At 36.0% G+C, this 14,790-nt stretch overlaps 1 protein-coding gene across 1 annotated transcript in view; it reads left to right on the top strand.

The window, feature by feature from the left end:
- LOC134537283 (chaoptin-like) overlaps positions 1-14,790 on the top strand; it is a 748,431-nt gene that overhangs the window by 213,371 nt on the left and 520,270 nt on the right. The window lies entirely within an intron of this gene.

The following is a 14,790-nucleotide window of genomic DNA, read 5'->3' as shown; positions in this document are numbered from 1 at the left end:
AGAGCATGTTGATTGCTCGCATCTCAATAATTCCCAATGATTTTCCATTTCAATTTAAGAGGTTACAACTCCTGCTTAAGTGAGCATTTTCAATGACAATAAGTCCCAGTGCCAAACATTGAAAGTGGCAGGAATTCATTTGGGCACTCACCATGTTTCTCGCATGGTCAGCCCCATGTTGGTTGTTAAAGAGTATCGTGTGCCCAAAACTTATACACAATGGCGAAAAATAATAAATCACATAATGGTGTCTACAGAAATGTATTGCATTAAATTAAGAGTAAAAAACAATATAAATCTTGTGAATCCACCTAGTCAAGAAGGTACAAAAATGAATTAAAAATCACTTTACTTTCTTTTTTATATAATTTATTTTCCCTCTTTATTCGTTCACCTCTGGGTCCAATCCTAAAGTCCATGCAGACGAAGTCATGTGAAAAAGCATGTTATAAAATCAGATGGGTACATAATCTATACAAAAAAATATAAAAAAATATCCTACGAATCACCACTTAAAATAAAAATGTTATTCTTAAAAGGTTTCGTTATTAATTATCCACATTCCGATTAATTGTGTCTATTTCTTTAGTAAAAATGTTTGGAATTAATCGCACACTTTCCTTTCAATTGAAGATATCAGCAATATCCTGACATTCCATGAGCAAAGTCGCGAGTTATTGGCTAGTAATTTTATATTGATGTTTCATACAAATATTATTTTTCAAACCATATAAAAAATAATTGGAATAGTTTATGATTTGACTAACATTTTTATGCTTGTGTCCCAGTTAATACTGGAAATCCATCCAGGAAACGGTTAACAAGTAATTTTAACTATTGAAGGTATTGGGACAACACAAAGCATAAATGCCTGGTTAAGAATCTGAACCCAGTATTACTGCAAACACTGTTTTGTAGTGATACAGTTTTTTTTTTACATGTGAATGTACAAATTTACAAATATCTGTAATTTTACACGAATATATCTGTTCCATTCACACACACAAAAAAAAGTACATTTTAGCGTTCGAGCCGGACATTGCCCATGTTTTCGTTAGTCCTAATATGGAGCGTTGCCAGATGCATTCGAAATAAATTCACATCTGCACTAATTTGCTTTGACAACGCGGCCCGCGGCGCAGAAGAAAAAAATAGCACCGCTCGCGATGGAATGGACAGCAGCGAGGTGACAGTTAACACGGGCAGCGACAAAGTTGGTTATAAATTGACCAGGCAGTTTCAGTTCGCAATTAGCTGCTCAATAATCTACTCGCATATGGGTTTCACGAAAGATAAATTAATTGGACCAATTGCCTTCTTCTGTTTACGTTGCATGACATCCATTCGTTATGAAGTCGTGCCGCTGAACTGGAGGGCTAACCGCATTTTATTCTGTACTGTTGATCTCGAAAAAAACGAAACTAAGGGCAAAAATGATTTAATTAATAAATGAACGATTTTTATTATGAAAGTACCCCCTTGATATAATGGAGAGAATTAATTTTTAAAAGTCACTGACGAAATATATTTACTTAGAAATGTTTTTGAACTCTAATTCAGACAGAATAATACTAAGTACAATTAATATCATGCATGTGTTAACTATTTATGCTTTGAAGCCTAATTTATTATATATAATTGATTAAAAACACAAGATACTTCTTTGAAATAGTTGAATTTTTCCACATTAAAAAATGTGAACCATGATGACTAGAGTTACATATTTATAATTCTTAAAACGAATTATCAAATGAGATAAAAAATGCACCATTGCTTGGAAAAAAATATAGGTTTAAAAAAAAAGTTGAATTAGTTTATAGTAACCGCTGAAGCATTGGGTACCTTTTCTATTATCTTAGTACAAAAATACCAAATGAGTGTGTGTCCGTGGAACACAATTATAATTTACTTAAACAAGCTTTGATGTGGCTTGCAGATAAAGAATTTTTTTTTTTGCTGTTATCAAGTGTTCTGGCAGGAATATTTACCAGATTTCTCTCTTTCTCTCCCCTTTGCCCTTAAAATTGTGACTTACTCTAATTTTAAGAAGTGCTCTGAAAAGTATGTGATCCTGAGTGACTGCGGTCACTTTCGCATCACGCTAATTTAGCAAGAGTCTATGGTTCGTTCCCAGTCTCTGATTAGGCTCAATTAATGAGTGCAAATTTTATTACATTGTTTTAATTTTAAATTGAATGAACTTCCTCCCCTTTCACTGTACGGCTTAGCAGATGATGTGTTATTTGCTAACAATGCCTAGAAACATCTATTCCCTAGGTATAAAATAATTAAACCACGATCTCAGAGTTAGCAGCTATGAATGCTGATCAATGAACCACCGAGGTAGAAATAAAACACTTGGGTAGATATCCAAGCGAAGAGTCGCCCACTTCAGTCTTGGCGGTCTCTGTAAAAAAAAAAAACATTCCGTTGTGAAACACCTACCGTGATCAATGTCCTGTGTGGTTTTTCTCCCAGTCCTCACGTGCAAGAGCATAGAGCCCAGAAATGAGAGCGCAAGGCGGGGTGCTAGTGCAGCCCCCCGCACGACACTGAAGACATTTATCTGAGCCGGAGCATCAGCTTACAAGCAGGGAGGTGTGTCCAGTGCGGGGTCGCGTCGCGGCAACGCTGCGTGAGCGCGGAGGGTAGGAGCAGGTCGAGACTTGTCGGCGATGATGTGGGCCGGCCGGGGGAGGGGGGGGGGGGAGAGGGGGCGAGTAGGGAGAGGGAGAACTTGTCGTGACTTGCCTTCTACCCTCCCCTCCCCCGCGCCGGCGGCGGCTCGATGACGTGCGTGGTGGCCTAGGTGCCAAGGCGCATTCCCCGCGCCCGAAGCGACGACCGGCGCGGCGTTATCGCGCGGGGGGCATCGCTACACTCGACACTGGCGCTGTGTACACTCGTGAATACTACTCCCCCCTCACCACCCAAAAGCCCCGACACATTTCCCCTTCCGTCCTCGCCACTTGGAGCACGAACCTGCCACGACTGGCTTACACCGCTATAATGTGCTCGCGTGTATAAATGAAGTGACTGGATAGTGCACCACTTGAACTTATGCTTCAAACGGTGGGAAAAAATGGATTTTCACTCGCGGAAATTCTAATACGAGTCAGTAAGTCAGCGCATGCAAATGCCAACTAATGAAATTGAGCGTCAACTCTCATTACCTTATCCTAGCTAAACATTTTTTAATGTATTATGTTATATTACATTCTAATAGATTACATATATCTGAATAACTTTTAGTTTAAAAATGGTCGAAAAAATTATTCTAAATCTTAAGTTTAAACTTCTTTGTAAACAGAAAATTTATATATTTTACTATCTAACACACACTATTCCGTAAAGCTGTGCAACCTGTTGTTTGATTTCCTTCAAGACGATTTCTATTTGTGTACGTCACAGTAGGTCCAACATATCTCAGATACTCATAAAACTCCTCTGTTTCTCTGAGAGGAATCATATGTAGGAGCTCAGTATATACGTAGTGTTTGAATGTCATGTCTGGTGACCAACCTGTTTCCTATGTAGCAAATACCAGTGTTCTAAAAGATTTTGAACCAACAAGAGTGAAATATAACATCTTCCTTTGTACGTATTCTTAACTGTAGGTACCTTATCAGATGTCACACGACATTCAGTTTGTCGGTACGAAATACACCATTATTGTAATCTTACAGTGTGAGCCTGAATATTACCGTCTAACTTCAGCTGAAGGTTCATCACTACTATTACTAATGGTTTCAGGTGCTTTCCAATTCTAGTTTACTCCTTATTTAGGATTTATTAAATGGTTTATTATAAATACTAATAGATAAAGTATTTTCAGTGTAACACAAAATCTTAAGAGTTTTTTTATATTTTAATAAACGAAAAATATTTCCTTTTGGTTATTGTCCTTAACCACACCGTGTGTAAAATTTTTAGTATCTAATTTAGAGAAAAATCTCTGCAACACCCGGCAATATGTTAATGCTGCTAAAAATCCGGGACACTGATTTGTTAAGTAAGATATGTACATGTCCCTTAAGGTATATATTTGAGAAATATGGTATTAATAATAAAAAATATATTGAAATGGGAATGATTTATTCTTTAAAATCATTTGACTTTTGTGTTTGAAAAAATATATGTAAAGAAAGGTTATTACTTACAAAATTTCAATGAAATAATTTTATGACAGCAACAAGTTTTGCGGTGGTTGTAAAACTTCGTTCAATTAAACATCATCCATTTACGTAGTATTCCATATTAAATACTTTGTCTGTTATATGCAATTAAAACGTTCAGCGCCAGTTAAGTTAGTTAATATATAAAAATCCAGTCCGGTATCAGGGTGAATACACGCATTAAAGTCTTGAAATGTAACCAGGCCCCCTGGTGAGAAGTCTCCCGGGACGGCCCTGGAATCTAGAGGAAACTGTATGAAAACAATTACCCACTGCTGAAATCTCAAGTCTACACGTCGTGACTCATATGAAGTTTCGTTAACGAAATGTGTAATTTTGTGTGATGTGTGACAAGAAAGTTTTTAAGACTATAATTTCTCCAACATGTAAATGTTATTTGGCTCGGTCACTGCTTAGTTAAGTCCTTTAATCTTCAAATAGGTAAGGGCCCGATTATTTCAATTGAAGATGCTGACAGTTGGAACTTAGCAAAACTCGTCACATGAACGTTAATTCATCATCACGCGCTGTAACAGAAATATTACACTCAATTTAAACATAAAATGATCTGTTTTTTTTCGAACCTTAAAATTCAGAGTTTACAGATTCATGCATGGTTTATTACGTTGGAGCTTAATAAAAATTGAAGTTTGCAGGGAAAGACAACTCAGCGTATTGCAGTAACTCCCACATCGTTGTGTTATCTGACTTTAAAAACATATTATTATTTTTTAAATAAAGAGTTTTATTTCGTTGGTTGTGTTTTTGTCATCATTAAACGAGCCATAAATGTATCCTTCATGGCCTAGCTAGGGACAATGTCCACGTGTAATTTTAATTCAAAAACTCACTTTATGACAGATTTGGGATCAATTAAGAATTATTTAACACGTAACCGGAAACTCTAACAGTAAAATCGGCGTGTGAGACTGCGCTGCGCAGGTAGATACTGTGGCTTCCCTGGGAACGGCACTTCCTCATTTTAATGACAACAAATAAGAGAGTGAAAAGCAAACAAAAAAAATCGATGGTTGGTAAAAGATGGTGGGAAGGCGAGAGAGAAGGCTGGAGAATGAATGAAAGGGCATCCTCCAAGTTTGGGAAATGGGCAAATTGCTCATGTCCTTTCCAATTCCTTCCTCAAATTTATCCACAGATAACCATTTAAAACCCGGCCTAATTCAATGTTCTCCTCGGAACGCGCTGGTGTTAAGAGCAAACTATCGAAGTTCAAGTATGTTTGCGGTGAGAGAAGAGGTTTTTTGAATGATTCTTGGAATGGGGAAAACTGATTCAACATAATATCTGGGATATACGCCAGCGTAAACTAGCGTAAACCAACAGGGTAGTTGTCAAACGACATAAAATTAAATCAAGATAGGCTAAATATGTGTGTATATTTTTTTCTTGGTAGGCCTGTTTTATTTTGACTAATGCACATAAAACGTATCTTCAAATGACCGATTTGGTACTCCAAGAAAAATTCCGGGTGATTCAGAAGTCTCCATACAAATTGTAAGAGCGGCGATTAATGTTTATTTTATTCGCCCAAATTGTATCATATTAAATAAAATGTCATCCGTTCTTCCTATATTAGTGGCCTCTGTACGAAATTGGTTCATTTTCATTTATAATTAAAATCAATTGATTGATCCTAGAGCGTTCTCCTCGCTTATATAATTTGTATTTACTTATACATAAATAAATTGATTGCGCAACTTAGTAATATTTAAAGTAACTTCTAAAGTAGGTCAACTTTAAATCAAACACATTTTGGGACGAAGAAATGTACGATGTTCTCATCACGTGCTTCTCTAAAACTTATCCAAATTACAATTTAATATTTTTTTATCTTTAATATTTAGATTCAACGTGGAAGCCACGAAAGGTTATCTTACATTTTTGTCAGCACGGAAAAATTAGGATTGGCTTTGAACCAAATGCGTAAAACGTGCGCTGGGTGTAAATGTCATTTAAATGTGACAAACTTCTTACACGTGAGATACTTAGCAAAATTATATATATATGTTATAGCCGTCAAGTTGTAACAGTACAAAAAATTACCACAAAATGTTTTGTCGATATAAGCCCTACGATTTTTTTTATTGTGTCAATTTTTTTGTGTCAACGATATGGCCATTTAGCTTTAAAATAAAAGGTTTTGTTGAGACTAAAAACTTATTTTGTCGTCACCACCAAATATTTGATAGGTCCAACGTTAAAATTAATTTTTTGTGTTAAAACTTACGTATCACGTGTCCAACCTTATATCTTGATCCTAATGGAATAATCCTGTATACAATTGTCCCGTGGTGCATGGAGCTTAATGTTTTAATTTAATGTGTTTAAAGATACTGGATATAACAAAACTTCTGACATAACGACGAATTATGACCGTAATTGAATAATAAGGAAAATTTTTTCACAAGACCTAACATAACTTTTTTGCATTTTGTTATTAGAGTTTTTGTTTGGCCAGGATCTTTCAGCGTACTAAATTAAAACAGTAAGTATCACGAACCACAGGAATAATATATTCAGAATCATGCCATCAGGATGGAGGGATAAAACTCTGTACGTGATACGCAAAAATTACAAAAAAATAGTTGAAAAATCGCGAAATGTTTTCACTTCGAACATATGCCTAATATTAAGGCTCTGTCTCACTAAGTGCAATTACTACCAAATAATAAATTTTCCTGTTGATTTATTCTAATAGCTCGATCGAATTTCTTGTTCGGTGATAAATTTTCTCCCCAGTAATAAACTAACAGTTATTTTCGAGCAGTGAAAGATCACGCGAATGGTCATAATAACGAACCCTTGCGTGATGTTTTACCGCTATTAGATAATATTCAGTAAACATCTGCTGAGAAAATTTGCGACAAGAAATTAAAACGAAATAGCTATCGTTATAAATTTTACAGGAAAAAACCCTCAAATAACAGCTGCAACAAGAAAATAATTTTAAAAAAAGGCGTATGTCTTAATTATGTCCCTCGCCATGCTGTATTAAAATTGAATCGGTTAGTAAGCTACTTTTGTTGAGGAAGATCTTTTTTATAACTGAACATAATTAATGTGACCTCACTTCCCCCGTCAGACCCGCTGCCATTCACGACTTTCCTGAACTTGTCTGTTCGTTTCGCGCAGTTAAATCTAGAGGAGCACTCGACCTTGACAGGCCTTCGAACCAGCAACTCGGTGAAAAATTAATGACTTCGTGCCGGCCTTGAAGATGAAAAATTAACGCCAGGATTGACGGCAACATTGCCACATCAATAAATTTCGATTCAGGTCAAAGTGCTGCCGCTTTCTGCCGACTTTACAAGACAATCTGCATCTGTAAAAAAAAACCGTACTACGCCCGTGAACATTGAACATCAAATATATATTTTTATTTTGCCTATTTTCTCCTATACTATAATTAAACAGCAGAACCGTCGTGGAAGCATATTGAAAGTATTTGGCAAAAAATGATTGCGGTTGATGTAGGGAGTGTAACAGAATACAATAAGACTATTTTTAAAAACCTTTTCTGTTTGAACACGCTAAACTCCAAAACTAATAGACGAATTTTCATGAGGTTTAAACAGGTAACTTCTGCGTAGCTTGGGGAATCATATAGGCTTTATTTAATAAAAAATCGGCAAATAATTAAAGATAACATAATTTAAAATTTCAGGAATCTTCTCAGCTTAGTACAGTTCGTATAAAAGTAAAAAAAAATGGAGCTTCATTAGTTGATTCTTAAAAGGCGTTCACAGAAGTTTTCAATGTTTACCTCATAGACACGATCAGGGCTTAAGTTCACCAAAGAACGAATAAATGGCGTTGTAAGTTTTTTTACTTACATAAATGACAGGAGTATTTTGATGAGTTTACGTAAGTGACAGAACTAAGCGAGTTTACGATTATAAACTAACATTGAATTTACTTGACTTGGATGTACTGATTTACTGATTTCGCTTTGTGTTTTCGATATTATAAACTTAACTAAATTGCTTTGCTTTCTTTGATAGGTTTTATTTATATTTGACTTCTTGGATAGGAAAATCGAATTTACTGAATTTGCTTTGTGATTTGTGTGTCTACGTATTTCACTTTGATAGGAAGTTTCTGAAGGAAAATTTTGAAGTTAGAAATATGGAAATTGGTGTATAGGCTTCTGATCACACTAATATTATAAATGCAAAATTTTGTGTGTATGTTTGTAACTCAAAAAATCCCTTACCGCTAAAACGGATTTGGATGATAATTGGCATACAGCTAGCTCATAACCTGGATTAACACGTAGGCCACATATAATTATGAAATTCCATCTATAATGAAGTGAAAAAGGGGTAATTTTTTATGACAGAAAAAAAACATAGGTCATAAACATACAAACAGTGAGTCTGTGTCATTTATCTATTCCGCCACACGGCCATATAGTAAGGTCTGGCAACTTCCCATCCTTCTCCTTGGTGAGACACGTCCACTTAGTGGAGCTCAGGGCGGCTAGCGAACTAACGGCTGGAATTTAAAGGCTTGCAATCCCTCCCGCGTAGAGGCAACATGCCACTTGATGGGCGTTTCAGTGTCACCCTTAGTACTGTTTTGATACTGTTCACAGTACTGAAGTATTCACGCAATGAAAAGCAAACCCAATAGCGTGTTCGCCACCTTACAACTTATTGTTTAGTTTCTAAGTTAAACACTGTTCAACTTTGAGACATTTAATTCAAGTAACTTAATGTTCGTAAAATATATATATATTTTTTAACAAATGTTACCACTTCTTAATTTTTTTATTGTATTTATATATTTTAGTATTTAAAATAAGTTAAAAGTCTTAATACACTGGGTTTCAAGACGTGGAACCTTAGCCTGACACCATATTTATTTTGTGAAGTCATGACGACCATCTTAAAATAGTACAGAATGAAGTCGCTATTCTCGTCTTTCTGTTTGTTCATTTACGTCTTCTTCACGCCATAATTTAGAGAATTTTTTTGGGCGTTTTGAGCGCATAAAACGTTCTTACTAAATTTTAAAATAGTGGAGAAATCGCAATGTTTTGTAATCGAGTCGCAAAAAGATGCTTTTGGGGTGCTTAAATGGCTTACGCTGACTTTTAAATATGTCTTATAAATTAAATAAAAGTACTACATAATTGTAGGACTTAAAAAGGAACAGATTTGAGCGTTGTGTGCTTTACACATGGTCAGCTATATGTAGTCCTTTCGCGTGTAACTTCTAAAGGAAATATGTTTGTGTTGTCTCGTGAGAATAAAGCTGTCAAAATTGTTTACAGAGAAACTCTTTAGATATGGACGGTAAATGTTGGTTGGTATATACTTTTGGAAAAAAATCTGAACCTTTACGAGAACTTGATACTTCTAAGAACTTTAGTAAATCTAAATCATGTCACATTAATAGATCGCTGGTATTAGATAAACTAGAATTTTGATTTTGAATTAAAAAAAGTAATTGCCTGCAAATAATTCAGAGTTTATCAAAATTATGGACAAATTAACCTTTTTTAAAGGAAATTTTTATTTAAAAGAATTAAAAATCTGAAAAAGCCATTTTTGTCTTACAGCGGGATTTTCTTTACAGAGGAGATATTTTCGTAAGACAGATGCCATTTTCATTAGAAAAAAGCCACTTATGTTAGAAAGAAGCCATTTCCTTAGAGAGTAGCCCTGTGAGATCTTGACGTTCAACTTTGATTTTGACTTAGCTGCCATCGTGGATTATAGAAAATTTCAGAGGCCGCCATTGTCAATTTTTGTTATTTTAATATTTATTTTCGATTTGATTTACATCTCCATTTTTTTAAGGACAATTTATTCAAACGTATTGCTATTAACTACTACTACAAGCTATTTGCCTTTTGTACGATTTTATAACTAACAATATTTTGACTAACTGCATCATGGCCACTCTGCAGAAGTTAATTTTTATGTTCCTACATCTGGGTATTTCATGGAAGTTAACTCATATAGTCATATTTTAAAAGTATTTCTTCATAAATACTTCCAAGCAAAAAAGAAAAAAATACACGCGTAATCGCCACGCGTGGTAGAAATGAAACTCCTGTAGTTATTCGCTAGTAACCATGATTTCAGTGGTACCTTATAATGGATTTATGTTAGCTAAAATGTGATAAATAGTTTTAATTAATAAATATAAATGAAATTTGGAACATTTAAGTCTGAACTGGACCTGAAACAATAAGATTTTGCATGATTTCAAATTAAAAAAGTTTCTATTTAAATACAAAGAAAAATTAATTTAAGAAGTGGTTACGGAATACTTAATAGAAATTTTCGGTTCTGTGCCAGAGGTACTACACGCCCAAGCCAACTGTGATCCCGAGGAGGGGAGTGACGGGAGCGCTAGTGTCGCAGTGAGAGAGGGGTGGGGAATGAGGAGGGGTATGGTGACAACTCTACTTGCCGTCCCACCCGCGACATGATTCGCTCCGAGCCTTGAGGCGGACTAGGTAAAGGAGGGGACAGTGTGGCGGAAGGGATGACGGCGGAGGGAGGGGTCCGTCTGACCTTGGGTAGTTCACATTTTTCCCGGGACCACAGTTGGCTTGGGCGTGTAGTACATAGTTCGTCTTTAGACAAATATATACATATACTAGCTGCAGTACCCGGCGTTGCCAGGGCTGAACACAGGGTGAAGGGGACCTTTATCGAAATCAGATGCAGTTAGTAATTGTCTTCTTAATTTGAATGTGAAGTGTGAAAATTAATTTATATCACTTTCAGATCCCGAAAGACGTTCTGCCAGTTTATAGTTATTTACCTGCTCTGTATGTAATTTAGACTTTATAAAGCAATATAGAAAAAAAAGCTGAAAAATAAGAGATTACTAATATTGAAATGATTCCATGATCTAGCTAATGCTCGGCATGCATTGCAATGCCTCATTCAGTTTTGTTTTGTAATATGTTTGAAATAGTTCCACATATACAAATTATCTATCCATCTCTCTATATATAGTTATCTCTATCTACATCTTTATACATCTATGTATCTCTCTATCTCTATTTATCTCTTTATATATACATATATACATCCCAATATCTCTATATCTTCTATATATATAAGTATCTATATAGCTCTATACATCTATAGGTATATCTCTTTATCTAACCCATTTCATTCTCTATACCTCGCTCTATCTCAACTTATCTCTCCGTCTCTATCTCACTCTATATATATCACTTTATCTGTGTCTCTCTTTTATATTTAAATAAATTGTGTCATGCGTGCGCACTTATACAACAAAAACAGACGAAGTGTCGCTATATAAAATGAAATAAACACATTTTTTGACACGATTCGTGCTCCAACTATTGAAAAATAGTTATACCGTCTTAGTTACCTTCATGGGCATGCACATAACAAATCTTCCAAATTTCATCGCAATCGAATGAATGGTATAGGAACGCATACGGCACAAACAAACGAAAATTAAAGACATGACAAACGCATCAAACGTTGGTGCGTTTAAAATTTAAGGCAACTCTATCTATTGTCGAAGTTAAGAACCAAACTGTTATTAGCGCCTTTATTTTGCTAGCAGCTGCGAGCTCCACTAAGCGGACTGGTCTCACCAAGTAGAAAAATATAAATTTTCCAGACCTTACTATGTGTATGATCGTGTGTCAGACATAGAGAAATGACACTCACTCACTATTTGTGTGTCTATGACATATGATTTTTTCTGTTATAAAATGAAATTATCACTTTTTCACTCCCTTAGGAATGGAATTTCATATTAATATGGGGTCTTTGTGTTAATCCAGGTTATAAACTAGCTGTAGGCCAAATTTCATTCAAATACATTCAGTAGTTTTTACGTGAAAGAGTAACAAACATCCATCCATCCATCCATCCATACTTACAAACTTTGGCGTTTATAATATTAGTAGGATAAACCCAAGATTTGTCTCCTTTTTAAAGGAAATTTTTTTACTTCCTTTACCATGTTACGATGTCATCGCTGAATTAACCTTACGATGTAAATTAGTTTTCACAAGTGGTGTGAAGCCAGTCCTTGAGTGAGTATTTCAATAAACTGGTGTTTGGATTCCGTTCCGCGATTCATTTGCACTTTACGGCCACGTGATTTGTTTTCGGAGTTGTTCGACTGGCGCCAATTAAATAACGGATGCCCGAGCCGCCGCGGATGGCTGTTGGAACGATGAAACTGACGAATGCGCGAATTCGACTGTGCATTATTTGCGACGCGGAACATTCGTAATGGCTAGTTTGTATCAGATGCGAGCACTCCAAATTGGCGAGTTCTGCTCACTGAACCAGCTTTAACTTCCAGGAAGATAAAAAAAAAGAAATATTAAATAATGGGCAACGATTGATTCATGCCCGTTTGCACCGCGAACTCGGAACAGTAATGTTCGCAGGTTCACATTTGCGGAACGGTTCGCCGCCGATGATTTACAGATGTTTTCACATTAATTGATATTAAATGAGCTCATATATTACATTTTATGGAGCAATATAACAGGTATATGCGGGCAAACAGCGTCCAATAAAGCTCGTGTTATATGTCCGCTGGTCGCGTCAATATGCTAGAATACTACACAATATGCGCAAATGCAAAATCTCTTCAAAATATGAATCAACATCTCGTGCGTGTATTAGTTACTAGCTGAAGTACCCGGCTTTGCTCTGGATAAACACTTTACAATATAAGGAACATCGCTACCGAGTTACAGGTGTGTAGGTCATAACACTTGAAAAACAGGAAATTTTGATTTTTGAAGTCCCACTGATTGCACAGTCTCGGTGCATCAAGGCTACGCATCAGCAAAACCGGGACACCAATCTTCAGCTTCATTATGTGGGAAGGCAGGTAACCCCTAGTCAAGACGTGTCGGACGTAGCAAACGATAGCGCTTTACAAATTCAAGGCAACGCCATCCATTGACGAAGTTAGAAATTAAACTGTTATAAGCGCCGCGAGCTTCATTAAGCGGACGGGTTTCGCCAACGAGAAGGATAAGAATTTTCCAGACCTTACTATATGACTCTGTGGAGGACATAGAGAAATGACACAAACTCACTGTTAGTGTCTATGAGCTACCTCTTGAGATTTTCTATCATAAAACTGAATTTAACTCTTTTTCATTGCGTAAGGGATGGGATTTCATATTTATATGTAGCCTGTGTCATACTTTGGTCCATAATATATCTAAATGAAAAATATGTTGATCTGTTGCTTTCCGTTAATTTTTGTAACTTTTTTTTCTGGTGTAAAATTAAAATTAAGGTCAGGTTATTTTTTGTTACATGAATAAAACTGTCGTAAAATTAAATTTTTTTATTGATTTTTAAGGGGGTGAGTTCTAAGGTGTTTTTCGCTTAACGAGATCGTAACACAAAATTTAAAGTTGTTTAAATAAGATCAGTTATATATAAATAATGTTTACAATCGATGTTTAAGCAATATAGTTTTCGCAAAAAAAAATTCACTATTGCAGTTGATAGTAACTAAAATTAAAGGTTGGTTTGTTTGATCGGATACATTTAAATGCTTTAAAATCATGAAAAGTCACAAAGCTGCAATGACGACCGGCGAACTGCGGATATGTTTGGGACCTGATCAGGGTCGAATGAATCATAGGATTCCCTCGGATCATCTGAAGAACACTGCTCCAATGACGCACCCCTCAAACCAGAGACGTACACCAATCGCAGGAAGACCAGCTGCACCCCCACACAGAAGCAGCGGCCAATTAGCGGATAATTTCGGCGTCTGTGAGTTTCGTGCCCTCAAGTAACTCTCCATGGAACATTGAACCTGCAGTGTTAACGGTTTCCACAAGTGAAACAAGCTACGTGCAGGGTGGTTGAAAGTCTTAACAACCGTTGAAATCTATTCTTGAACAATCTCAGGAAATTACCAGACAGTGGTTGCAGGTATTCCAAGACACAGAAATCAAGGTTTTAGGAGTTAAATCTACTACACATTTACCCTAACCGTATTCCGAGTGCAGAAATCCGCTTCCAAACTCTTAGATAAGGACCCGGCCATTCCCTTATTTTTTTTTTGGGAAGGTGGTTTGCTGTCCAACCCATGACCTACCTGTTGCCCAAACTTGCGCATGCGCAGATTTCACTTTTGCGATCATTTAGTCCATATGGCGTATCCGCGTCTGGATCATTAACTCGTATATGATCACTTTCGTGAACATCAGGGGATCGTATCAAGCGTATTGGTGTACCGAAAGAAACTTTACTGTAGGGAAACTATCATTGAATACATTTTGTACACTTCAATGGTCACGACAAGAAAAAAATCACAACTTAAAAAGTACTTGCGAAAATCATAACAGCTGAATACCCAAAGTTTCTTAATCACGCTTGTCTTGTCTTAGCACAGTGGTAAAATGTATGGTACAGAGTATAGGGTAGAGGTAGTAGCAAGTTCAAAACCCGGCAGAAGGAAGATACTTCACTTTTTATAAAATGTATTATTGTATTATAAACACTATAATTCGCGTAAAATATATATATATATTTGTGCTGAATAACTCCTATAATTTCTTCTAATTAATCGTTTAGATAACAATGCCGCCTATTTAATACTT

The sequence above is a fragment of the Bacillus rossius genome, chromosome 12, assembly GCF_032445375.1.
Source record: "Bacillus rossius redtenbacheri isolate Brsri chromosome 12, Brsri_v3, whole genome shotgun sequence".
NCBI lineage: Eukaryota > Metazoa > Arthropoda > Insecta > Phasmatodea > Bacillidae > Bacillus > Bacillus rossius.
Note: the sequence above shows the minus strand (reverse complement) of the source record. Positions and strands in the feature narration are given on the sequence as shown.